At 41.7% G+C, this 25,942-nt stretch overlaps 1 pseudogene; it reads left to right on the top strand.

The window, feature by feature from the left end:
• Nucleotides 1-19,412: 19,412 nt before the first annotated feature.
• Nucleotides 19,413-20,739, top strand: LOC129685356 (nucleophosmin-like; annotated as a pseudogene).
• The last annotated feature ends 5,203 nt before the right edge of the window (nt 20,740-25,942 follow it).

Genomic DNA, 25,942 nt, shown 5'->3' on the forward strand with positions numbered 1-25,942 from the left:
GCTCTTCTTGGCTTGCTCAACCTGCTTTCTTCTAGAACCCAGGACCACCAGCCCAGGAATGGCTCCACCCACAGTGGGCCAGGCCTCTTAATCCTGTCAGTCAAGAATAAGGCTACAATTTAAAGACAAATTTAAAGAAAGCTTTAATTAAATACTGGTCAGGTGGGTGTACTCTGGCCAGGACCATTCCCAGGGAAATGGCCCCAAGTCACTGTTCACAAGGTCTTAAAAAGGCAAAACCCACAATGCACCACATTTCCCATCAGGTCCAGGGGCAAGCATACATGCTGACGAATTTCCTGAAGCATACCGCCTGCTCTCATGTGGTCAAGCACATCCCATGTAGTTGGGTCAAAAATTTTGTTTAGGGAAGTGGAAACATGCAGTTTGTTATTTCCCACAAACAACAGCCTCCGCCATTTCAGGAAGCATCGGTCCTTGGGCAAGGGGCTGTTAGGTCCAGCAGGAGCCTAATTTTCAGAAAGGATGAAGAGAACTCAGGAGACCAGATCTCATTGATGCAAAATCACAAGAGGTTTATTTTAACCACTGTGCAATGGGGTGACCCCGGCTGGTCAGCAAAGAGTGCCCTGGGAGACAAAAGCCTTGGGTTTTTAAAAGACAAGGGGTGGGAATTTTGAGGTTCCAGTCTTGGCAATTCAGGATTGGATGAGGAAGCTATAAAGTAAGATAATTGGTTAGTCTTAGGTGGTCAAGCTTGACCAGTCCTGCCAGGTGTGGATGCAGCTACAATTAAAGGTGAGGGTAGGAGTGATTGGCTCATCCTGGAAGATCAGAGCTGCAGGCTTTTGGCTGGAGGTCAGGATCTACTCAGAAGAAGGATTGAGGCCATGTGGGTTGGTTGCTAAGAAACACTATCTCGAAGACAAGTGTCTGGTCGTTCTTTTTGCTGAGTGAAGGTCATTGCTTGCTTGCTTTTTTGTATCTGTCCTCACAGATGGCCAGGGTCACATTCCTCCATTCTCTGGAAAGGTACTAAGAGGCTTTAGCTTAACCTGGACCTAAAACTCAAAACTATAGGCTTTAGAAGATATACAGGTTACAAAGTTAGTCTGATCCTTTCAGGACTCGCAGGTCAGAGACATTTTTGTTTCATGGATCTCATAGGCAGAGGAATTAAAACTTCAACACATAACTTTGGCTCTAACACCCCATGAATAGCTAATTAAGAAAATGCCTACAGTCCAATCTTATGGAGGCATCTCCTTAATTGAGGTTCCCTCCTCTCAGATGACTTTAGATTGTGTCAAATTGGCCTAAAAGTATCGAGCACAAGCAGCAAGTGCTCTTGATCAAGTGCTCTCCCAGCTCAGAACGACAGTTTTAAGACAATTCAACAAAGAGTCTCTTATCAGACATTTACGAATTCATTGCCACATTCTCAGGGCAAATCCACAACTCAACAGCTTGATTAGGAAGACTCTACAGCTTAAGTGCTGCCTCTGTCCCTCAGACTCTGGAATATTCCTACACACTATTGTAATACCGTGTTTGACGCCTGCTGAGTACCACAGCAAGACTGTATCTGGAAACACACACACACACACAGTATTTGACCCAAACCATATTGTCCTGTTGTGACCACATCAGTAAGTTTCATATGGAATGTAGAAAATGTTCTACTTGGGATGACATGACTAGCTTGGAAGCTCCTGGGATCAGACCAGCTCCAAAGATGGAAGGACATCTGTTTCCTAAAGGCAGAGAAGTGTGAAGGCCCAGCTATTTTTAGCATAAATTGCACATGAGAACTTATCAATGCATGTTCTGTAGATAGCACAGATACTGGCTGGATAGAAAGATGAGGGAAAGGGAAGGATACAGCTTGTGAGATATTGTTCCTAAGAGACAATGGGTTGGTCAGTTTTATGGTCTCAATATTAAATGCTCCTTTAAAAGTCATGTGCATTGCAGATTTGGTGCTTGAATCAAGCAGGGGTCCAGAGGTGGGGCCTTGGGAAAGTGAATGGATTTTGAGGACTCTGACATTATGAACAGATTCATCTGTTAAATGATTCATAATTTAATGACATTATTACAAGGTAGTAGAGATGACAGGAGATGGGACCTGGTTGTAAGTAGGTCACTGGGGAGTGTGCCTTGCTCCTATCCCTTCTGCTTTGTCTCTCTTTGCTTTCCAACTGCCAGGAGGTGAGTAATTTTGTTCTCCACCCTCCTAACCCCAACCTCCTACTGACATGATACTCTGCTTTACCAGTGACCCAGAAACAACAGAACCAAGCATCCATGGCTTACAACCTTTAAAACCATGAGCCAAATAAATACTTCCTCCTTCTAGGTTGTTTCTTTATTCTGAAATATTTATCATGAAGTCCAAAATATACATGTGCACCATCAAATCCACATCCTCCTGCATTCCCAGAAGATACTTGTATTCGGAAATAGGGTCTTTCTGTGTTTAATTAGATAAGAATAATTGAGGAAAAAAATCACATGGATTAGGCTAGCACCTAAATATAAGGGCTGGCTGGCCTATAGGAAGAGGGACATACAGAGGGAAGAAGGCAGTACACAGAGGTGTGAGAAGAGTACATAGAATAAAAGGGGCACAAACACAGAGAAGTCTATGTTAAAACGGAGGCAAAGATTACAGATACAATTCCAGGAGCCAAGGAGTGCCAAAGCTTTCAGCAGCCTCCAGAAGCTGGGAGTGTGGCCTGGAACACATTATCCCCTAGAGGCTTCAGAACCGAGCCAAGGCTGTGCACTTCAGTTTTGGCTCTCGGCTTCATGAACTACGAAAGAGTAGATTTCTGTTGTTCTGTGCTGCCTGCTTTGTGGTAGCCTGTTATGGTAGCAACTAGAAACAAATACAATAGACTAAAAAAAATCAGAGTGAAAATTTGTTGGTAAGATAGGGATCAATGATAGCAGTGATGGTCTGAGCTGCTGTCTTGCTACAGGAAAGGTATGAGAATGAAAAGGAAATGAGATATAGAATCATTTGTCTATTTTTGCCCTGACCCAACTCTTGCCCATCCCCCAACATCCACAATCCAAGCTGTAGAAGAATATTCCAGGGAAGACGGATGGCCTGGGGCATGCAGGTTTGACTGAGGAGAAGGACAGCCAGTCCTTGTCCATCTGGGGGAGGGAGAACACGTGAGGCTGGCTGGGCAGAAGACCAAGGAGAAGTTTGGCTTACTTCAGGTCCATAACATGACACAGGTGTAGGGACTAGGAGATTAGAGCCCAGTGGAGCGGGGCCCCTCCATGTGAGGGATTCGGTGGGTGATAAGCAGCTGGGAAATGAATGTTGACTACAGACCCAGTGTCATCACAGAGTTCCAGGCTGTTCAGATAGATGTCAAGGTCAGGTAGAGTTCAGAAGAGCACAGTCAGGAGGCAAATTCAGCCAGCAGGGACGCTGGCAATTAGCAGTAAGTGATAAGGCGAGAGTCATATGGAAGAACCTTGTTCTAAGAACTGTGCCTATTCTTGGCTGGAGCCTGGTAGCTGCGTAAATGTGAACCATCGGCTTGCAGCGCCAGAGAGAAGAAAGTAGCAGGAAGAAGAATAGATCTGAGAAGGGCCATTGAAAGTTTCTGTCCCCAGCATTGGCCTCTCAAACCTGAGCAACCTACTTCTGCTTACCCCAGTCATTTTTATCCTATTGTGTATTCACCTGTGTTTTCATATCTTTATTAGTTTGTATGTCCCCTTTATTTATTTATTTATTTATTTTTGGTCTTATTAAATAACTGAGGCTGTCCTGAAACTTGCTGTGTAGTACAGGCTGCCCTTGAATTTGCCATATCTCCTTTCTCAGCCTCTTGAGTGTTGGGATATGCCAGAATACCTAACCCTAATTTTGTGCATTCTCTATTGTTTGAGACAGGGTCTCTCTACATCACCCTGGCTGTCCTGGAACTCACTGTGTAGACCTGGCTGACCTTGAACTTTTGAGGTCTGCCTGCCTCTGCCTCCCAAGCACGGAGATCAAAGGTGTGTTGTACTGTTATGTGGCATAAATTTTGCTTTAGGAGATGCAACACACACATCTACTCAACCCAGATAGGTTGACCAAAGTATAGTTACCACCAAAGTCCAACTTGGGTTAGTGTAAAGATGTATATGTCTGGGAGGAGCTTGCTCTCAGGATTGGCATGATGGAGAGAAGCTGCCCAAGCAGAACATGTGCAGATATTGGTGGGGTTTTCCCTGGGACGTAGATAAGCTAGTTGAGGGTTAACATCTGCCCGGCTCCAGTGCATTAAGATTTATTAAAAATCTAACAGGTTTCTGTGTCTTTTATTTATATAATACTGGGTTAAAGAATAACTGCTGCCTTAATATGAATCAATATTAAATATTAACAATCATTCAAAAGGGTTACTTAAAGGAATGTGGGTGAGGGGTTACTTACAGGAGCAGAAATGACTCAAAGATAGATGCATCACCAAAGCCCACTGCAGCATAGATGACAGCTCACAAAACCTCTTCCAGGCAGCTGGTCTGGTCCAAAAGAAAGTCTTTGGAAGTTCTTTCCTCCATCTGAGGCGACTCTCAGCTTTTATCTTTTATTCTGGCAGGGAGGGGCCTAGGAAATCTGGTCAGTTTCAGGGACTTCCTGAAGCTATCTTGAGTTGTTTACCTTCCTCTGTAAAGAGCTTCTCTGCAGAATGGAATATTTGGATCTTGGAGGAAAAGGTTACATTTCTGCTTCTTAGAAATCTCCCAGTATGTGGTATTCTATTGTCGCAATGCCAAGTGACTAAAACACTGATCAAACCAAGACAAAAGACCTAAAATAATTGGTCAAATGCGAAGATCCCACCCACTGGCTAAAACTGGCCCTACAGTGTCAGCCAGTTTTTTTAATTGGTCAGCAAACTGACACCCTATTAACAACATACTCCCCTCCTAGCACTAGCCAGTTGCTAGAGAGCATAAACCACGGGACCTCAGCATGAGTACCAACCAGACATGGTGGCATGTGCCGTTAGTCTTAGCACTTGGGAAGCAGAGGGAAGCCTAATTCTAGTTTAAGGCGAGCCTGGTCTACACAGAGAGTTCTAGGTCAGCTAGGGTTACATAGTGGAATCCTAGAAGTTAATTCGAGGAAATAAGAAGGTTGGAATTAGAATAGTTCAGCATTGAATTATTCTGTCTCATGATCTCATGTCTCATGGTCATCAAGGATTCTGCTGAATTGGACTTCATTTGTTACTGGCGTTTTAGCTTCCTACATGCAGAGCCTGTGTTTCTCTGTTGCGCGAAAGTAAGAATCAGATGCTGTATGAATTCTTAGTTAAGTGTGTAGTGTCTTATCGACTCACATATAACTGTGGTCACTGCATGTTAAAATCACATAAATAACATAGTCAAGGCTTTCACAGCTCAGTTAAGAGTTTGAAATCTGAGAGAGGGTGGGAGGGACTGAGAGGAGATGAAGGAGGGGGCTGCAGAGGGGATACAAAGTGAATAAATTGTAATGAATAAATAAATAAATAAAATTAGAAAAAAAAAAGAATTTGAAATCTATTGCCAACACCATGGGCTTTAGCACAGGATGTTGACTGGAAAAAAAACAACCATGTGTGAGGCATGCATTGTTCTTGTCACGTAGCTGAAGCATGTTTGCCTGTCAGAAGGGCCAGTGGGAGAAGTGGCAAAGGAGACAGTCTCCCATTTCTTAACCTACAACTGATGCAAATTGTGTTAGGCAACCAATCAGCTGAAAAAAAAAGAAGAAGAAAAATCAACAACAAAACTAAGTCAGGGTCAACCCAGAAGGAAATCCAGCAACCTCAAGATAACTATGCCAAAGGTTTTTAATTATTTTCCTTAGATTTTTGTTCTTGTGTTTTAAAAAATTTAATTTATTCACTGTACATCCTGACAGCAGCCCCCTCCCTTGTCTCTTTGAGGTCCCTCCCTCCCTCTCTCTTCCTCTTCCCCTCCCCTAGTCCTCAGAAAGGGGAAGCCCTCCTCCCTTACCAGGTGACCCTAGACTATCAAGTCTCTTCAGGACTGTCTGTATCCTCTTTTTCTATGGCCTGGCAAGGCCACCTCGCCTGGGGAAATTAATCAAAGAGCAGGAACGGAGTTCATATCAGACAAACCCTGCTCCCTTACTAGGTGACCTACATGGAGACAGAACTGCCTATAGGGGCTACATCTGAGCAGGGACCTGGGTCCCTCCATCGATGGTCCTTGGTTGGTGCATCATCATAGTCTGCAGGACCCCCTGGGCCCAGATTTGTTGGCTCTGTTGGTGTTGTGGAGCTCCTCTCCTCCCTGCGCTCTGAGTGAATATTAGCCACACAGTACAGAATAACCACACTACAATCTGCAGACCTAAAAAAGCTAAGCAGCAAGGAGGACCCTAGGGAGGATGCTTAATCCTCATTCAGAAGGGAAAATAGAAGAGACACCAGAAGTGGTTGAAGAGAGGGAGCAGTTGGGGAGCCTTCCATAGATGTCCTCTGAAAGACTCCACCCAGCAGGAGATGGAAGCACATGCTGAGACTCATAGCCAAACTTCGTTCATGTGTACCTGATTTCTGTGTGTTAAATCCTAAAAAGTGCTCTTTGTGGGTCAGTAGTCCTAGTCCATGAGACTGTTAGAAATGCAAATAGTAAGCAGGCCCTCAGGCATTATCAGTATTTTAATAAGAGCCCAAGGTGCACTTCAAGTACAGGAGACTTTTTGTTATTTGGTCATTGATTGATTGATTATATCCCAGTGAGTTTTGGGAAAGGTAGAATGGGTTAGTTACAACACTAAACACAAGTTTCTGTCCATTTAGATTGCTGACTCTAACCTTACCAAGCCAGAAGTAAATTTCCTCTATTTGCTTACATGAGGATTAGAAAGGATTACATCTGCATGTCAAGTAATCAGTGTTGATGCCACCAGCCAATGTAAAGTCAAGATGTCCAAGGATGCTGCTATCAAAGAGATTAAGAGTTCTTCTGCCACAATGAATAATTCAGAAGCTATGAGCTCTTTCCATCTAGTAGGCAAGCATTAGTGAGGCAATACTGAGTTCTGTGTTCATGTGAGTGGGAAAAAATGTCTGCTCATCTTCAGACCCTCAGAAACTAATTGGAATTCAAATAGTTACATTATGTGGTTACCAGTTGCTTAAATATCCTTCAGTAGGGGACTATTAAATAATAGTATAGTCACACAGAAGAACTCACCCCATGGTTAAACAATCAGGAAAGGAAGTTAGAAAGTTTTCTATGTACTGATTGCAAGTGTCTCTAATATTAAGGGGAAAAATGCAATGCGCATAGGATGTAATCATTTGAGGTTAAGAGGGGGTGAAGGGTAGAGACTATATTTTTGCAATGTGTAGATGTTGTCTTCTGTATTCCTCGAGGCTCTGGCAGGTCTCAAAGAAATTAGTAAAGATTCACGAGACCATGAGGAGTGAGGAGTGAGCTTTGGAGTGAGGACAATGGGCAGCATTTGTTGTGGTGCCTTATATGGGCTTTGCTTTCTGAACAGCTTTAATAAACCGCTTAGCTAAAACATCATGAATAGCTAAACAACTACATCAAGCAAACGAATCAGGAAGGTCCTGTCCTTTAAGGACCACTCTGGAACTTAAGACCTTGTGTGTGCTGACGCTCTGAGCTGGAGTAGTTGCGAGCAGCATCGTACAGTCTGCAGTCTTTCCAGGGAACTCCCCCCAACACCTCTCCCGGGACCACTGCTTCCTTGGGGCTTGTTTATTTTAAGTTTTAATATTTTTAAAGCTTGCATGAGTTATACAAGACAATGGAGTTCATGCTACTTTCATAAATGTATATCATTCCATTACTCATACTCACACCCCACCCCAGCTCCCTTAATTTTTAAGACAACCCATTAACCAGTCATGGTGGCACATGCCTCAGATTCCAATGCTCTGGAGGCTGAATGAGGAGGGTTGCCATGGATTCCATGCCAGCCTGTGCTCTACAGTAAGCTCCGGTCAGCCAAAGACTACAAGGCAAGACTATTTCCTAAGTTCTGTCCACTGAGCACTTGGCCTCTGCTGATGGGAGAGAATGGCTGTGTGCCACAGATCCCCATTGTCCTGTGGAACGCACAGCCCATCCCGATGCTCTGTGCTGATAACACAGACATTTGTGCCGGCCCTGCTCAGAATCAAGACTCCAGGTGTCCCCTTCCTGTGCTGGAACACAGCGTTATTTTCCTGAACACAACAGGACTGTAATAAGATAAATTCCTGCATTGCCCCAGACAAAATGTCCAGAAAAGACTGCCCATGGCAATACGCTGGGCCAGCCATGCCACCCTTGGACAGCTGCATAATTTCTGCCAATCAGGAAACTTGAGTGATGAATGAGGATGGATAGGGCAAGTGGCTTAAGGCAGGTGAAGTCCAATGACTGTAAGGAAAATTCTTACTGACTGTCAAAGGGCCTCAGAGGTGCTACACTCACCTTATTTCATAATAATAGAGAGCGCCAAAGGCTTGTATGCCAGGCAGCGTTTTAGGTATTTCCCACTAAGAATTCACTCAATTTTCATATCAAACTTATAACACAGATACTACTGTAAACCTCTTTACAAATGGATAAGGTGGAACAGAGAGAGTCCAAGCAACCCCTTTGAGATCGTACAGCGGGGTCACACAGGGTAGAGCAGACTGTTAGACGCTGGTCAGACTGGCTTGGGGTTTTGAGTCTGGGCTTTCTGCATCTAGGTGCAGAGAGCATCCATGGAAACCTGCAGGAGGCATTGCACATTAGGAAGGAAGAAGGAAGGGAGGGAGGAGGAGATGGGAGACCCTGGCCTCTTTCCATGCGTATTTGAAAGGTGTGCGGTTCAGCTTCCCACAGGGCTCCTACTCACTTGTAGACCAACAGCTCTGATGCTGATGACTTGATCTTGTCACTTCAGCCAGAGTTCCAGCAGCTGACTCCACTGTTCACTGTTCTCTCCTGCCTTCTGTATTCCCTGTCACTTAAGGGGAATAATATCCTAATGAATGAAACTAAGCCCTGGGGTTTTGGAAGACCAGTCATTACTAACAAGAATTTGTATGTGTCATTTATCCTACCCGACCATCACAGACTACCCTGACATGGGTAACATTGTTCCCACTGTAGAGATGAGAAAGTGGTGTCTCCCCTGGCTTAGGCCATTTGTTTAGTCATGTTACTAGTGAGCTGGGATGAGACTTGGAGTCAGGATTGTTTGACTCTAAAGACTTGTTTACTGCTTCTCTGAGTGTCCTTTGAATCCTGTAGATAATTTCATATGGTGGGAGTACTCAAGCCCTAACCAAACTGGATCCACCAGGTTAGAAAAATAAGCTCCACATCATCAGTAGAAAGAGGGGCCTATTTTCCAGTCACTCTTCTCTTCCCAGTGGTCAGAGCCTGGCTTTGACAAGAACCGGTGAGGTAACCATGTCGTTACATAAACACTAACAGAAGCAAGACATTTAGCACTGTTCTAGGCCAACAGAGTGTGACCCAAAAGAAGAACACGACTCCCAGTGGAAAATGGAGCTCTTGATGGAAAAACCCTACGTCTGCTTTATGGTTGTGCCACAATCACAGATTTCTCTAAGCCAGCGAGTCCAAACTGCATATTTGATAAACAAGAAAAAGAAGCCACAGAGAGAAACCGGGGAGCTTTGTTATCTCTTTTCAGTGAGGAGGGCATTTTATTGAAAGCCGAGGAAACGTTCTGTTGTTTTAAATCTCCCGGTGCAGCCTCAGCCAGCCCGCCCCACTTCACTCTTCTGAAAGCTGCCGTCTTTCACCAGTGCGTCGTCGAACACGGCTGAGCGGCCTTGCTTCTCCTGATGCTCTTTTCTGGGCAGCAGCCAGTGACTGCAAACCAAAATTTTAATAAAATACTTTGCAGTCTCCGAAGGAAACGGCAGAAGTCAAGTGGGCTGACAGCAAAGTGCTGACCAGAAGCTTTGGTGGGTGTGGCCATCTCAACTGAATTGCCAAAGGAGGCCAGTGTGTCCTCTCAGCTCCTCTCCTATACCAATCCGACGTTTCCCAAGTCCGACGGACTTCCTAGACTTTATTCCCATCTTGGAAGCCAAAACAGACCAAAAAAAATCCATACTTTTTAAACATTGGTAGAGGATGAAATATAAGCATAACTGGAAATAAATTAAGGTAAAAAAATAAAATAGGGTGTACAATTAGGGAGGTTAGGAGGCGGGCAGCTTTAAATAGCACGTGGTACAGCAAGTTTCCCTAAGAGCTTGATTTTGAATACATTTGAGGAAGACAAGGAGACAGGCCAGCTGCCAGACCACAGGAGAACACTCTAGCACAGGGAAAGAATGTGCTCAGGCACAGGAGTGGATGTGGATATACAAGTTTGGGCAGGAATGAAGATTTTTCTAAGGAGACACTTTTGTCCTTCCCTTGGTTATCAGAGTTCTGAGATAATAGAACTCAAGAAACTGAAATTTCCCTAGGAATCTCATGCTGGGAGAGGTAAAACCTGAACCCAGAGGTAGATTTTTGACTCTTGGAAAGAGATGTTGGACCGTTCTCACAACTTGTTAGACCACGTTGCAGGAGGGACGGGCCATGAGACAGTGGTGGATAGGACCACACCTTGACCAGACTTAGTCATGCGTATATCTTGCCTCTTACTTAAACCTAAGCCTTCTATTTTCAGGATCCTTAAAAAACAAACAAACAACAAACAAACAAAACCAGGCACCTAATACCCCACTGTGTAAATGTACCACATTTTCTTTATTCACTCTTTGGCAGAGGGACATCTACCCTGTTTAATGGATTTAGAGGGTACACCGCTGGACCTCTTTGACCCTCTTCCCAGTAAGGCTATGTTGCACAAATCTCCTTTTTATGCTCCCCACTGTTCTGTTTCTTTAGATTGACTTATGAAAATGGGTTTCTGACCCTGGCTTGTTAGAGCTGCCAGCACCCAGTCCCTGGCTCTAACAATCCTAGTAACAGGATAAAGTGCTGGAGAAAGGAAGAGGGGGCCAGTGTGGTTAGATAGAGCTGAGGGAAGAAAGAGAGGTAGGGACACTGGAGAGAGGGGAAGAGGAGGTCCTGTTGTTGCCGTGCAGACCATATGGGGCTTAGCACCCTGCTTCAACATAACAACAGCGTCACATGTCACTTCTGACATGCGCAAGCATCAGTACTGCCCAGGGTGCTTCATCATGCCTACACCTGATATACCCTGTCTCGTGAGGTAAGGAAACAAGTGAATTAATGATGCTTCCATTTTAGGGATGAGGGTGAAGCAAACTCAGAAGATAGAGAATAAATGACCAATGGTCCAAAGAGAGATTTGGCCTGGGTTTAGACCTTTGATAGAACTTTACTTTACTCCTTCCCCAAGATATTTTGTGCGGTTCTGAAATAACGAACCAGGGTATGTGAGATGGCTCAGGTGGTAAAGACTCTCTGACAACCAGCCCGACAACCCGAGTTTGATCCTGGAAGCCTAGAAGAGTGGAAGGAGGTAATGGACTCCTTGAAGTTGTCTTCTGACCTCCACACATGCATTGCGGCATGTGAATGTCCACGAAAACACAAATCATAAATAAAATAATAATACTAAATAACAACAAAATAAAGCTTGCAAAGAAACAATGAGCCAAAAAAAAAAAAGGGAAAGCGCTAACCTTATTCTTAGCAATTTCTTATTTCTCAGTGTTTTTTTTTTTTTTTCTTTCATTGTTACTGAATAGCACAGACAGTGTAACTTACAAAGGGCCCAGGTTTGCTTAACTGACAGTTCTAGAGGCAGGATTCTATAATTAAAAAATTCTGTTTTACTATCTATAGACCCAAAGGAGTACTGGCATCATTTATACAGACTATTGTGTGAACCCTGTCCTCTGGCACTTGGCAAAGTCAAGGTGCTTTCATTATTACCATTTTCCTCATCTTGACTTATTTATTTCCAGTCCCTCTCTTGACCTGTGACCTCAATGGCAGAATTCTGTCTTCCAGTTGTGACTTTGGGCGTCCCCTACATAAAACATGACAGGCCTGGGGTCATCTCAGTTTTCATGCTACCTCGAGTGAGTGTCACTCTGTGGAGCTTCAAGGAAGTCAGTCCACAGTCTCAGGCACTAATCTTTGATTCCTGTGTTTACACCAAATCCTCCAAAACTGTGGGCTGCGAAGTCTTTCCATACGGTGACTTTGTGGGGTCTTCAGTGGCGTTTCATCATGACCCACTACGATGAGTGGGGTCACCTGAATGGCTATCTACTAAACAAACAGATCTGCTAAACTAATAAACTTGGTTATGGACGAAGCACATTTCCTCTTACATAACCTTTCCTTGTGCTGGTCAGACTATGGTGAGGAGGAAAACAGCTGCTTTCGCAGAGGCTTTGTGTCCCTGGTCACCGCAGTTTACAGAAGGGTGACCATGGGCTTTCCCATGCCCTGCTTCCAACTACTGTGTGTGCTGGGAAAATGGGAGAATCCTTGAAACCACAGAAGGAAGAGCTCCGCTGACAGATTGTTTCTGCTGTCACACGAGTTTGTGCTTCTGACATTTCACCAATGCAGTCACGGAGGCTGCTTTTTGCTTCTTTTGCCTCTTTAGTCCTGGGTCCTCTTGGTCACGACTCTGCTTAAGCCTCAGCCAGCAAGCTTCTTACAGAGGACCTACAGGCAAGCTTTATCTTTCAACTTACGTAAAACAAGGTGTCAACCCTTACACGAGAGGCACCCCACAATGTGGCAGGCTGTTTTTTTTTTTCTGTTCGTTTAGCTTTTTTGTTTCTTGATTTCTCCCCAGGAAGAGGGTTTCTTTTTTTTTTTTTTTTATTAAACCTGGATGAAACACCTGTTTTACTTCTCAAAAGCCTGTGTCTTATCTTTAGTTCAGTCTCAAGAAAGCATTTGAAAATACCTTGAAAGAAACAGTTTATAAAGAAAAGGTGAGCCAAGATATAGAGAAAGGCACCGGGATGAATCTGGGTAATGTTTGGTTAAGATACTTCCATCAAAATTTTAGGTCAGAATTACATGGATGGACTACTTTTTATAGGCACATACAGCAGATTCTTACTATATACAGTAGTTATGATGTTTCCAATTAGTCAGGCTTTTTGAAGACCCAAATATCATGAAATCTTTCAGCTAAACCTCTTTCTCCCTTTTCCATGTACCCAGTTGTACTTATAAATTGTCTCATTTAATTATTTGCAAGGGGATTGCACTGATATTACACTTTCCTTCTTCTGTTCCCTCCACAAACCACTCCCAATATGTGGAAGGTGCATGAAGGAATAGTTAGTTGCACACGCCTTATAACACCAACTACAATGTTAAACACAGAACTAAATAAGCAACAAACATTTGCTAAACTATACTGTTTTTTTTTTTTTTTCATGACAGAGTTTCTCTGTGTAGACTTGGCTGTCCTGAACTCACTTTGTAGACTAGGCTGGCCTCGAACTCACAAAGATCTGCCTGCCTCTGCTGTCCTGAGTGCTGGGATTACAGGTCTGTGCCTGGGTAACTATATTGAATTTTAATCATGGTCAGTGTATTAGTAAGGGTTCTCTAGAGTAGCAGAACATATGTAAAGAGCCCCCTCTACATACACACACATACACACACACACACACACAAACACATATATGAAGATTTATAGAATGACTTATAGGCTATTGTCCAACTAATCCAACAATGACTGCTTATGAACAGAAAGTCCAAGAATCTGCAAGTTGCTCAGTCCACAGTGCTGGATGTCTCAGTTGCTCTTCAGCAGACACTGGAATCCTGAAGAAGTAGCCTCTACGGCAAGTAAAGGGATGGACTTGCAGCAAGGTGAGAGCTAGCAGGCAAAGAGTAAAAGCTTTCTTCCTCCATGTCCCAATACAGGCGTCCAGCAGAAGATATGGCCCAGGCTAAAGATGTGTCTTCCCTTCTGAAAATTCAGATTAAAGGCATGTGTGTTCCTGCCTACAAGGTCCAGACTAGAAGAGGATCTACCCATTTCAAACCAAGCAAAACAAACAAACAAACAAACAAACCAACAAACAAACCTCTCACAGGTGTGCCCTACATTTGTGGATTGTAGTTCATTCCAGATGTAGTCAAGTTAACAAGAATAGCCAACAGAGTCACCAATAATTTTTTTTTGTCTTCAGCAACTGCTAACAGATTTGTTAATTTCATTTCATTCATAATGTTTTTTTTTTAATTTTTGTGTATAGTTCTACCATCTCAGCAGTGTATTGACTACTTAAATTCATCAATAGATTGTAATGGTCATCAGGTCAGAACTCTCATTATTTAATTAGCTCTGGAAACCTTTGACGACACCTAGAAATGTGCTTTGCTAATCACCCAGACATTTCTCAACTGAATCAAATTGACAATCAAGTTGGCCATAACTTTATCCTAGCAATTGTGTCTTCAGCAAGCAGAACACTGTTGGCAGAGTGAGCGCTTTAGATAAGCTACCAGGCATTTAGAGCTTGCTTTTTTTTTTTTTTTTTTTGTGGAACTGGATGCATATTCCACAATCATTTCTGAAATGAATAAATGAATTCTTGATTATGTAGTACCGACCCATCACTCCTGAGCCAGATGTGTTGTAGGCAATCTTATTTCTGAAACCTATGAACATATTCAATTCTATGGCGGAAATATGCCTTCGAAAAGAGTGGCCCAGGAGCTTGGAAGTTAGGATTGTCTTGCCATGTTTGCATCTCTCTTCCCAAAAGGGTTGACGACGTGTTCTGGATCATCTGATGCTTCTTGGGCATCTTTGCAAGCTCTGCATCTCTGGAGGGCTGAACCCTTCAGATTCTGCTGGGGAGCCTAAATTTGGCTTAGTAGAGCTGGGTAAGTAGGTGGGACTCATGAGTTCACACACACAGATGCTCTTCCCTTTGAGTTCTGGGACTGCTGAGAAAATACAGATGAAATACAGAACTTCAGAAATAGGGAAGGTCTGTCACCAATAGTCAACCATAGACCAGTCAAATTTCTGGTGTATTGTGAAGAATACTAGAATGAGAATCAGAGAGTAGAAGCTTTGAATTCTACCAATAGGGGAAAATTACATTAGCAGGAATGCATCTTCTCAGTAGAATGTACAGACCATCTACTTTATTCCTACGACCCTGGCAATATCAGTCATCTAATATTGGCAATTTTATTGTGCTCTTAGGACGACTCAGTATCAATTATAGACAACTCATCACCGCATAGCGCTTGTGCGTCCACACTTGCTCAAGGTTCTGGTTATTTTCCCATTGTTTTCTGAAGCGTTTTGAATTGTTGGGAGATCAAATTCATCACCTCCTGTTTATGAAGTATACTACCACTCTCCAGTTCACTCTTTTAATCACGTTTTGAAACCAACTCTAATTGCTTAGGCTCATCAAGTCTCTGAACTGCAACAAAGGAATGCTCATGATTAAAACCATCTCTTCGTAGCTGGACAGTCACAGGAGTTCAGAGGGATGAGTGCTGTTGAAGTCCAAGTTACTTAGACCATGAGGTCTCCAAGGTCACTTGGCCCAAAATGGTTTATATTTTTAGAAACTGGCATAGAGTCGATGTTGGGAAATGTATGAGAAAGTTCTTGCAGCAGCATTTGTTGGCTGAACCAAAGAGTCTGGTGTCTGTTTTGTGCTTGGTGACAAGGTGTGGGAGTTAGGGTCTGACTCACTCCTATAAAGTTCTGCTGCAGTCACTGAGGAGGCGCCCTCGAAGGGAATTGCGGGACCCCAATCTCCCTTTGCTTTAGCTCCAGATGTGACTGTACTCCATCCCTGATGTTCCCTGTCTATTTCCACCACTAGAGACCAATCAAGGGGCCCTGTCCGGTTTTGGCTTTTGATCCTCTAACACAGTGAACTTTTCTTTGTAAGCAGTCTGCGTCAGGTATTCTGTTCATGTGCTAGAAACCTAGATAAAACACTTCATGAGAAAGCTGAGTTTCGGAGTTCAGTGGTTGATTCCATTGTGCACCAAGTGGTAGAGGAAGAGCAGAATTTCAAATTGATCTGGTTCCGAAGCTTTTCCTGCCTCACTGTCTTATGTCTCTGTTTTCTTTATCACAGTTTCTCACTGTGACACGTTCTCCACAAAGAGCTTATGAATGAACAGTTTCAAAGATTGGTCTAAAATCTTATACCGTGACAGGATAACACACAGAGCAGTTTTCAGGAGGAAAGTATTTGGTTTGTGGTCTCAGAGGATCAGAGCAGATCAGCTGCCTCTGGAGCAGCGAGAGTCCAGGGGAGCAGCTTCCCACATACTGGCCGGGAAACAGAGAAAGCAGACAGCAACCAGAGGCGTACACAGCCGAAGTGCTCACACTTAGTGCCCTACCTCTGCCAGGAGTAGTCATAGCTCAAAGGCTCCACAGACGCTAACCCCTTCCCCCAACTAGGAACCAAGTGTTCAGACAAATGAGCCTGTAGAAAGTGTTTGAAATTCAAACCAAAAGAAATAAAAGGGTCATTACACTATTGACATTTTAAGTTAAAAAATGTAAATTATCAACACAAATGATCGCATTGTAGGGATGAATTTGTTAGGAAAATGATACTGGAACTTGGTATGTGTATGTATATGTACAAATACACTTTTATCGGATTTAGTCATAAATGATGCAGTTATCTTTGAAATTACACTAAATAGTCCATTGTCCAAAAAATGATATAAAAATCCTTAAGTATATTATTTTGATGGTGTTGCTAGAGTGAATAAGGACCTATGCACCATGGGAATGATCTAAAAGCTAAAACAAGTAAGCAGGAAATGAGCCCGTCTGACAGAAAGCCGCATTTTCTGTCTGCGGTGTTCAATGCTTATCCTCACTTAGAGGTTAAGCTTCTTTGTTAATTTGTCAGAGTGTTTTACCACAGCAACAGGAAAAGGAAAGAATATAGAAAACTGGTTCCAAGAGCTGGAGCCTTTGCTGTGTCAAGCCTGACATATAAGTTCTGAAATCTTTGTAGTTTGTAGGAGGACGAAGAAAGGATTTGGAATTTTGGCCTAGAAGAGCCCTTGGATATGAAGCTGAGCTTAATGGGCCAGTCTGGTGGGAGCTTGGGAAGGCAGAAATACAAACTACAAGGCCAAGCTCATGAGGCTTCTACCCGAAACTGGGCCAGGGGCCATTCAGGGACCATTCTGGCTAAAGATCTAGCAGCATTCTGCCTGTGACCTGAGAACCTGAGTGAGGCAGGATTTAGAGGTCATGGACTGCTGGGATTGCAGAGGAACGTTCAGAGCAGGAGAGCGTCCCAGCCTTTGGCGCGGTTATCGCGCACCACTCCTATCCAGGCATACAGTTAAAAAGAACAAGAAGTGCCACAGAAGGTTTCTAAAATGTTCCATTGTGAAGGAAAAGAGAGTAGACAAGCTGAAACAAGATTAAACAAGGTTTAGGCTGAGAGGGTCATGGACTCTTGCTCCATGATTTCAAAGATGTGCTGAGAAATGTAACATGACATTATATATGACACATACTATAATAAATCTAATGTAGCTTCACGACCACGCACAATGGCAGGTCTCCCATTTGAGTCTAGATTCTGTCAACTTGATAATAACCAACAACATTTTATCCCTTTTCACCTTGACCTAAAATATAGAAAATATATAACATATTGTCTATTTATAATATACACAAATATAATATAAATCATGTTAAATTATAATACATTATACATTATACCATATATAACATATTATATATTAAATTTATATAAATATTATAAACACATTACAAATATTTATAATATAAAAATGATATGTTATGTCATAAATGTTACATAATATATTTACAATCACATATTTTATAATATAATATGTTGTATAATATATAATAATATGTTATATAACTCAGCTAATTAGCTGTATGAGGCTAATTGAAGTGAAAACATTTTATCTAAGGTGTTGGTAGCAGTACTCAGTGGGCTGAGGTCCTGGAAGGAGTACAAGGAGAAAGTGAGCTGAGTACCAGCCTTCATCACTCTCTGCTTTAAACTATAATACAAAATTACACCCTTTAACCCATAAAACACTTTTGTCAAGATATTTCATCACAGTCACAGGAAAATTAACTAATACAGTCTTAAAGTAGTATACTCAAAAGCTATATACATAGTTCTATAGGGTACATTGAGAAAGACTTAAAAGCATTGGATAGAAAGATTCTAAATATGGGAAATTAAATTAAATAAATAAATGAATAACTCCTAAATGAAATCTGAAAAAAAATGAGAATTTTACCTGTAGAATGATAAAGATGGAATTATGGCTGTCACTGGTATTTGTTTTTCAAACACAATTTTGTTCTGATAAAAAACATATCAGCTGTGTGGTGACGCAGGCCTTTAATCTCAGCACTCAGGAGGCAGAGGCCAGTGGATCTTTATAAGTTTGAGGCCAGCCTGGTCTACCGGGCTAGTTCCAGGATAGCCAGGGCTACACAGAGAAATGCTGTCTCAAAAACTAAGATAAAAAAATTAAAAATAAAATAAACTGCAACTATTTTTAAAAACCGTATCCTCTGACATGTCATATTTTGCTAGTATGCTTCATCAGTTGTTTCCTGGAACAAATTTTAGAGCTGTCTACAAGTCCCAGTGAAAGATTCCAGTTGTGGGGTGGGCAGCCTCTCTTCACGCATCTTCTTCCCTACAGCACAGTTATTGTTGCTGCTGTCATCAGTCCCTGGGGCTAACAGTCCTGTGATTCACCCTCATAAACATGCTAGATGAAGATAAGCTTTATTGCACCCCTCAAAGTCAACAAAGCTCTGCTCCCAGGGAATCTCTGTGTTACTAACTACCTCAGATGCCCGAAAGACCGTCTGAGTACAGACTGTGAGTCCTTGAAGTTTGGGTGTCTGCCTTGAAGAGAAGTGACAGCAGCTGTGCTCAGAGCAGAGAGAAGACAACCTGTTTATTCCACAGAGAACAGGGAGCAAGCCAGAGGGCAGTGGAGAGAAATCACTGGCCAGAGGGAAACACTAAATCATGCCAACATTTTTCTACCTCTAGGCAAGCGATTCTCTTTAAAGCCACTTCCTGTCAAGGTTACTGTGACAGAGAGGCCTGTTTTACCCCAAGTGCCATGGATATTCATATCTGATGTTATTGTAACATTATTGGCTAGGTGCCAAGTCACTCAGGAACCTGTGAGGAAACATAATGGTGGCTCATATAGGTTGTCAGTTTTCTAACAGATCCCAATCCTGGAGCTTGTATTTCTTTTATGAGTGAAGGAGGAAAGGTGTCCTAGTCAAAGAGACTTTTTAATAATTATATACACATAAAACAATCCATAAAATCTCTTGTTTTTGGCATGATTCCATCCTGTGTGTCTGTTCTGAGGAACAGTAGGTAGTTTTCTCTGTCTGACTTCTCTCACACCAAAGTGCATGCCTCCACTTCATGGAAGACTCGATGTTCATGGACATGAGCCCTCTTAGGCCTCAGAACTACCTTTTCAATTGTGAACTCAAGGCTGACAAAGATTGTCAGTTTAAAGTTGATAATGATGAAAATGAGCACCAGGTATCATTAAGAATGGTCAGTTTAGGGGCAGGAGCAAAAGATGAATTACACAACATAGAGGGAAAAGCAATGAACTGTGACGACAGTCCAATTAAAGTAACACTGGAAATGTTGAAAATGTCTACACAACCAACAGTTTCCCTCAGGGGAATTGAAATGACACCACCTTTGGTCTTAAGGTTAAAGTGTGGCTCAGGCCTGTGCACATTAGTGGATAGCTCCTAGAACCTGAAGAGGAAGATGCAGTCAGAATATGAAGATGAGAAGAATGCAAAACTCTTAAGCATGTTTGGACATTATCTGTCCCTGGAAGTGGTAATATGGTTCCACAGAAAAAAAACTAAAACTTGATGATGATGAGGAGGAGGAGGAAACTGAAGAAAAAGTTCCAGTGAAGAAATCTCTTTGAGATACCCCAGCCAAAAATGCACACAAATCAAACAAGAATGGAAAAGACTTAAAACCATCAACACCAAAATCAAAGGGCCAAGAGTCCTTCAAAAAACAGGAAAAAACAAAACAAAACAAAAAAACCTCCTAAAACACCAAAAGGACCTAATTTTGTAGAAGACAATAAGACAAAAATGCAAGCACGTATAGAAAAAAGTGGCTCTCTTCCCAAAGTGGAAACAAAGTTCATTAATTATATGAAGAATTGCTTCTGGATGACTGACCAGGAAGCTATTCAAAATCTTCAAGATCCCTGGCAGAGTCCTGATGAGACCTGATAGGCTAGGGTCAGATGGAAGGGGAGGAGGACCTCCCCTATCAGTGGACTGGGGGAGGAGCATGAGAGGGGATGAGGGAGGGAAGGTGGAATTGGGAGGGGACAAGGAAGGGGGCTACAGCTGGGAGACAAAATGAATAAATTGTAACTAATAAAAAATAAATTAATTTTAAAAAAGATCTCTGGCAGTGTGAGAAGTCTCTTTAAGAAAACGGTTTAAGCCAGACAAGGTGGCACACGCCTGTAGTCCCAGCACTCGGGAGGCAGAGGCAGGCAGATATCTGTGAGCTTGGGGCCAGCCTGGTCTACAAAGTGAGTCCAGGACAGCCAAGGCTATACCAAAAAAAAAAAAACAAAAAACAAAAAACAAAAAAAACCCGTCTCAAAACAACAACAACAAAGAAACAACCACAACAAGAAGAAAATGGTTTAAACAGTTTGAAATATTCAATTTTACTTCATTTCTGTGACAGTTGATATCTATCTGGCTGTCCAAAGTGAGAACTCTCTTCACTGTGTTTGATAAACGCTGGCCAGGTGCAATTGCCAAGAATTTATTGTCAAAAAGCCTGTTTAGTTTCAAGGCTGGAACTCCACCCCTTGTTTGTTTTTAAGTACGTATGGAATGTTATGCTAGGACATAGTAATAGCAGTGGTCAGATGTGGAAATGGTAGGGAGACAAAAATATGTGCGTAAGATAAACTCAGTATTCTAATAGAATTTACAAAATTAAAATCAAAACCAACCGAACAAAAAACCTCTTCAGTGGGATCTTTCTCTAAGCCAGAGAACAAGGCCTGTGTCTGGGAACTGGTCCACAAGTCATTTAGCGGCTCCCTCTCTCTTGGATTAGTGGGTGATGAAAATAAAGAGGACAGTACACAAAATACAGCAGTGGATGAGAGGGGTAGGAAAGAGGACTCAGGACGAGTAGCAATTCTCAGTCTCCGTTACTTTCTAAGCTTTGCCATAGTGCTTTGGTTCCAGAGGAGAATATTTAGGAAGCTTCCAGTTCTTGCCAAAAGCAAAGCAATTCATTCACTTAGGGAATGCTGATCCTGTGTTCAACAGCCATGAGAGCTCTATGGAGGCACACAGGAAGACTTGTGTATCACATGAGGGGCAGGGCTGGAGCAGTTTTCCCAAGAGCAAGCTATAGAGGATGGGATGTGCAGGATGAGCAACAACCAGAGTTTTGCAACATATTAAGGCAAAGCTGTTATGAGCAGTAGGAGTAGCTGGCCGTGTGACGGCCTGGGTGTGAGAGAGCATAATGATCTGGGGGGAGCCCAGAGTGACAGGAGCTTGCAGTGTAGAGGGGGTCATACGGATACTGGTAGACAGATGGACAGAGTCTTCTCAAGCCCTGTAATACATTGTAACCAGCAGAAATGGCTCACAGAATCAGTGTTAGCACAGATAATCTCTTTGCTTTACATGTATTAATCATGCCAACCCCAGGAAGTGTAGCGTTGTCTCCCCCCTTTAAAGGTGAAGAAGTGGGGCCCCGGTGAATCTATGTGATCTGTGTTTATAATCATTGTTCTGATACGCTCTCACCAGAACCATTCTCAAGACTAACTGAAAAGATGGCATGATATGAGTTAGCTAGAACTGCAGAATTCTTGGTCAAAACTAGACCTTTTTCAAGCCCATGGAGCCACCATGCTTTATGACTAAAAGATTGTTCACAAACATTTAGAATTTAATGAATTTAAATGCCCTACTATGCTCATTTACTCCTGATTAATTTAGCATTTGGTAGTTAAGTGATTACTAAAAGTTAAAACTGGTATAAGCTTTAAGAATAAAGCAGTGAATAAAACATATGAAAAAATTTGCCTTTACAGTGTCCATGTGTCCCTTGAGGATATGAATCAGAGTATGTTAAGAGGAAGACAAGCTCTATAGAGCAGCAGGCAGGCAGGGCTTCTACATCGCAGTACAGTAAAGAATATCATTCTTATCTACTTCTTTTATGTGTGCATACTTACATGTATTTTGTTAAACATTTACTTGCATTTTGTGTTTATCTTCATGAAAGAGGATATAAGCTAATTTTTATAGTTTTAACTCTATAATAATTTTTTCTTTTTTGGCCAAGGACAAGTAAATAAAAATGCATTTGAGAATAAAACTGTTAAACCCTAAGCAAAGTTACAGAGCTTTAGAGTGTCCGTTCTAACAGTAGAGCTCCGAGATGTATAGAGTTTGGGATTGCACAGGTGTTTAACGGGCTTCCTTAAACTAGCTGTGTAATGTTAGTTTGAGTTACCCAGAATAAAATGAATTTTTTTAAAATAAAAAATAAGTTATATGGCAATTATAGGTCATTTCTGTATTATATATAATGAGCAGATAATAATATATGCTAATGTTATACTCAGGAGAATAAAATTATTCTAATTATTAAGATTATTAGCAAATAATCTTAAAAGAAATATTTTCTATAACTCAACATCTAAAGGATAAAACTAGCCATTAATTTTTAGATTTATTTGTTATCTCAATATTTAATTTAATTCTAAGTCAACAGAGAAAGAAGATTAGGATAAAGAACATCAAAATACATGGTCCAAATTTGTCTAGATTCAAAATCTCTTATGTTTACTCATATGTGAACAATAAATTTAGTTCTGTTGCTGCCATTAGTTTTCAGAATGCTCCTCAGTATAGACTGTTCTCATAGTTTGTTCCTGTTCTGGTTAAACCTACTATTTGTTACGAAAATTCTTCTTTCTTCTGTATCTCTGTGACAACATTCAGCCCCCAGCCAGGCTGTAGCAATGCACGCCTTTAATCTCAGCACACAGGAGGCAGAGGCAGGCAGATATCTATGAGTTTGAGGCGGTGTGGTCTACAGAGCAAGTTCCAGGCCAGCCAGGGCTACACACAAAAACCTGTCTTGGAAAAAAAAAAATTCAGCTCCCTGTCAGTAATTGAAGCAGAGTCTGAGCTACTGGATCAAACAATGACATCTTTGCTCAGTCTGAAATCCAGGGGGAAAGGGCTGTTCTCCACCAAGACATCAAGTGACCCAGGCTTAGTCGACCTGGATTCACCGTTGTGGTCATCCTCAAGGCTGCCTCACTGGCACAGCACCTGCACCTCAGTGGGCAGGAGGGGGAGAGAGTAAAATGCAGACCATTTTCCATGTTAAAGTTTGAGGCCCACAAGGTGCTCTTCTAACTCTTAGTCTACATTTAGCTGAAAAGGAATCTGGGGGTGGAGATCAGAGGCTGGGAAGCCAATTGCTTAGCTAAAACTTGAGGTTATATTCACAGAAGGAAGAAGAGGGTGATGAATGTTTAGGGACTGTGTAGTCCTGTCAACAGGACTACACCTGGAATGAACTACCATCTGGAAATGGAGCACATACCCATGAGAGGTTTTCTTCTTGGTTTGAAGTGGGTGAACCCATTTTTAGTCCTGACCTTTGATCCACCTTTAATCCAGAGCTTGAGGAGTGAAGACACAGCTTTGATCTGGGCCACACCTTCTGCTGGAGCATATGTAAGGACATGGAAGAAGGCTTTGCTCTTTGCTTACTTGCTCTCAAATTTCTCTCACATCCATTCCCTCACTGCCATCAGAGCCTACGTCTTTGGGATTCTAACATGTACTGAAGACCAGCTAAGACACCCAGCCTTGTAAGACTGAGCAACTACTAGATTCTTGAACTCTCATTCACAGCTAACCATTGTTGGATTAGTTGAACTACAGCCTATAAGTCATTCTAATAAATACCCCTTTATATGTATTTGTATATGACATATATCATATAGATACTTATTTATTCCATAAGTTCTGTGACTCTAGATTAATCCAGGGACCATCAGTGTGAGAAATACAGCTGTCCAAGATGTAGTTACTTCATTCTTTGAAGAAGTAATAATTTAATAAGCAATTCAACTTATTAATGTAACCATGTCATTGGTCTCTTTTATGGCATTTACTCTGATTTTTTTCTTGGTAGAGCTTTTCTAGATTTATCTTAATATAATTTTAAAATATTTTTAAAGTTCTATAAAATATCTGTGATACTAGCTGGTTATAGTGGTACATGTTTATACTCCCACACAAGGGGCGCTGAGATAAGACTATTGAGAATTCCAGACCAACCCGTGATATGGAGCAAACATCTTGTCTCAAAACAAGCAAACAAACACAGGACCCAATTTCCATGAATGTGGGCTTTCATCTCAGAAAAGTTTCATATGATCCTTCTATTTTTTTTCAACACCAGTCTTAACAGTGTTGACAAATTAGGAAAAACAAAAACCTAAAACTGGGCCCAGTGAGAGGGCTCAGTGGGTAAAGGCCCCAGCTGCAAACCTTGATGAGCTAAGCTAGATCCTACAAATCCACATGGTGAAGGAAGGAACCAACCCCCAAAGTTGTCCTCTGACTTCTCTCTGTGTACCATGGTGCATGTACCCACACACATACAAAGTAGATCAATAAATGTTACACAAAAGCAGAAACATAGTGCCTTGGTACTAAACTGTAATCTTTTCTATTTTATCGCTTGAAAGTAAGATATGTTTATTTGGTTGGTTTATTTAGAGTATAAAAGTCACAACACTAAGAGGTAGCTAGTTATAGCATATAGTTACAGCCCAAAACGACCTTAAAGAGTAATTGAATTAATGACCTTAAAGAGTAATTGAATTTATTCCTTTATTTGATTGGTAGAAGAAAAGCCCACATCATCAACAAAATTGTATTAATCCCTCACAGCTAGTTAAGACTTGATTAAGACCCAGATTTTCCTGACTTTGGTGAGGATTCTTCCTCTGTGTCCTATAACCTCTCACTGACTTGGATCTCCTCATAGATTTGATTCCGGGCATTAGGTGGCTTAAGCAATACCCCATGTCTTCTAAGTTATATGAAAAAGAAGTAACCGCATTCAAAAACAATCCAGCAGCACGCAGCTGTTGAAGGTGTTTGTTTGAGTCATGTTTCAGAATGTCTGTGAAGGCAAAAGAACACATGGTGCCGCTGGACGGGCTCACCCACCTTCTCTCATACTGAGGGGTTATTTGTTCCTTCTTTGCCAAATGCCATTCCTGCTTTCTGACCAACTCCTGGCATGCTTGATCATATCAGACTCACAGAAAGCTATTCTTGTCAACAGCTTGTACATACAAATAAAAAAAATCAAACAGGAAAGACATGACCCTATCTTTTGAATTGTTTTGCACTTTGATATGAAATATATCGATATCATAAATTGATATTACGCAACATATTTTATTTTTGCTTTTATCCTTCTACTCTCTTTGAAAAAAATTTTAAATATAAAACCAAGACAGAATAATAATGGTCACATGCCCATGACTGGACTGAAGGGACATTTAACATCTCACTGTATTTTCTTTGCTGGTTTTGTTGTCTCTCATTTGTTTCTTTTGTTTTTTAAGGCTATGACATTACAGATACCTAACAAAACTCCGTGTCATTCCTCATCCCTTCTATTTCTTTCTTTTCTTCAACCCCTCCAACCTCTCTAGAAAGCACCACTGTTAGCAACTGAAAACAATGACTTAAAATTTGAGTTGTACATGTATCCAGTTTACTAAGCCGTCTGAATTGTTGTTTTGCATGTTTGACATGGCAATCTAACAGTGGCAGGCTGTCTCAGAGCAACTTACGGAAAAGAGAGTTTGTTCCATC

This window comes from Psammomys obesus, unplaced genomic scaffold (assembly GCF_907164565.1).
Source record: "Psammomys obesus unplaced genomic scaffold, mPsaObe1.curated_primary_1811, whole genome shotgun sequence".
NCBI lineage: Eukaryota > Metazoa > Chordata > Mammalia > Rodentia > Muridae > Psammomys > Psammomys obesus.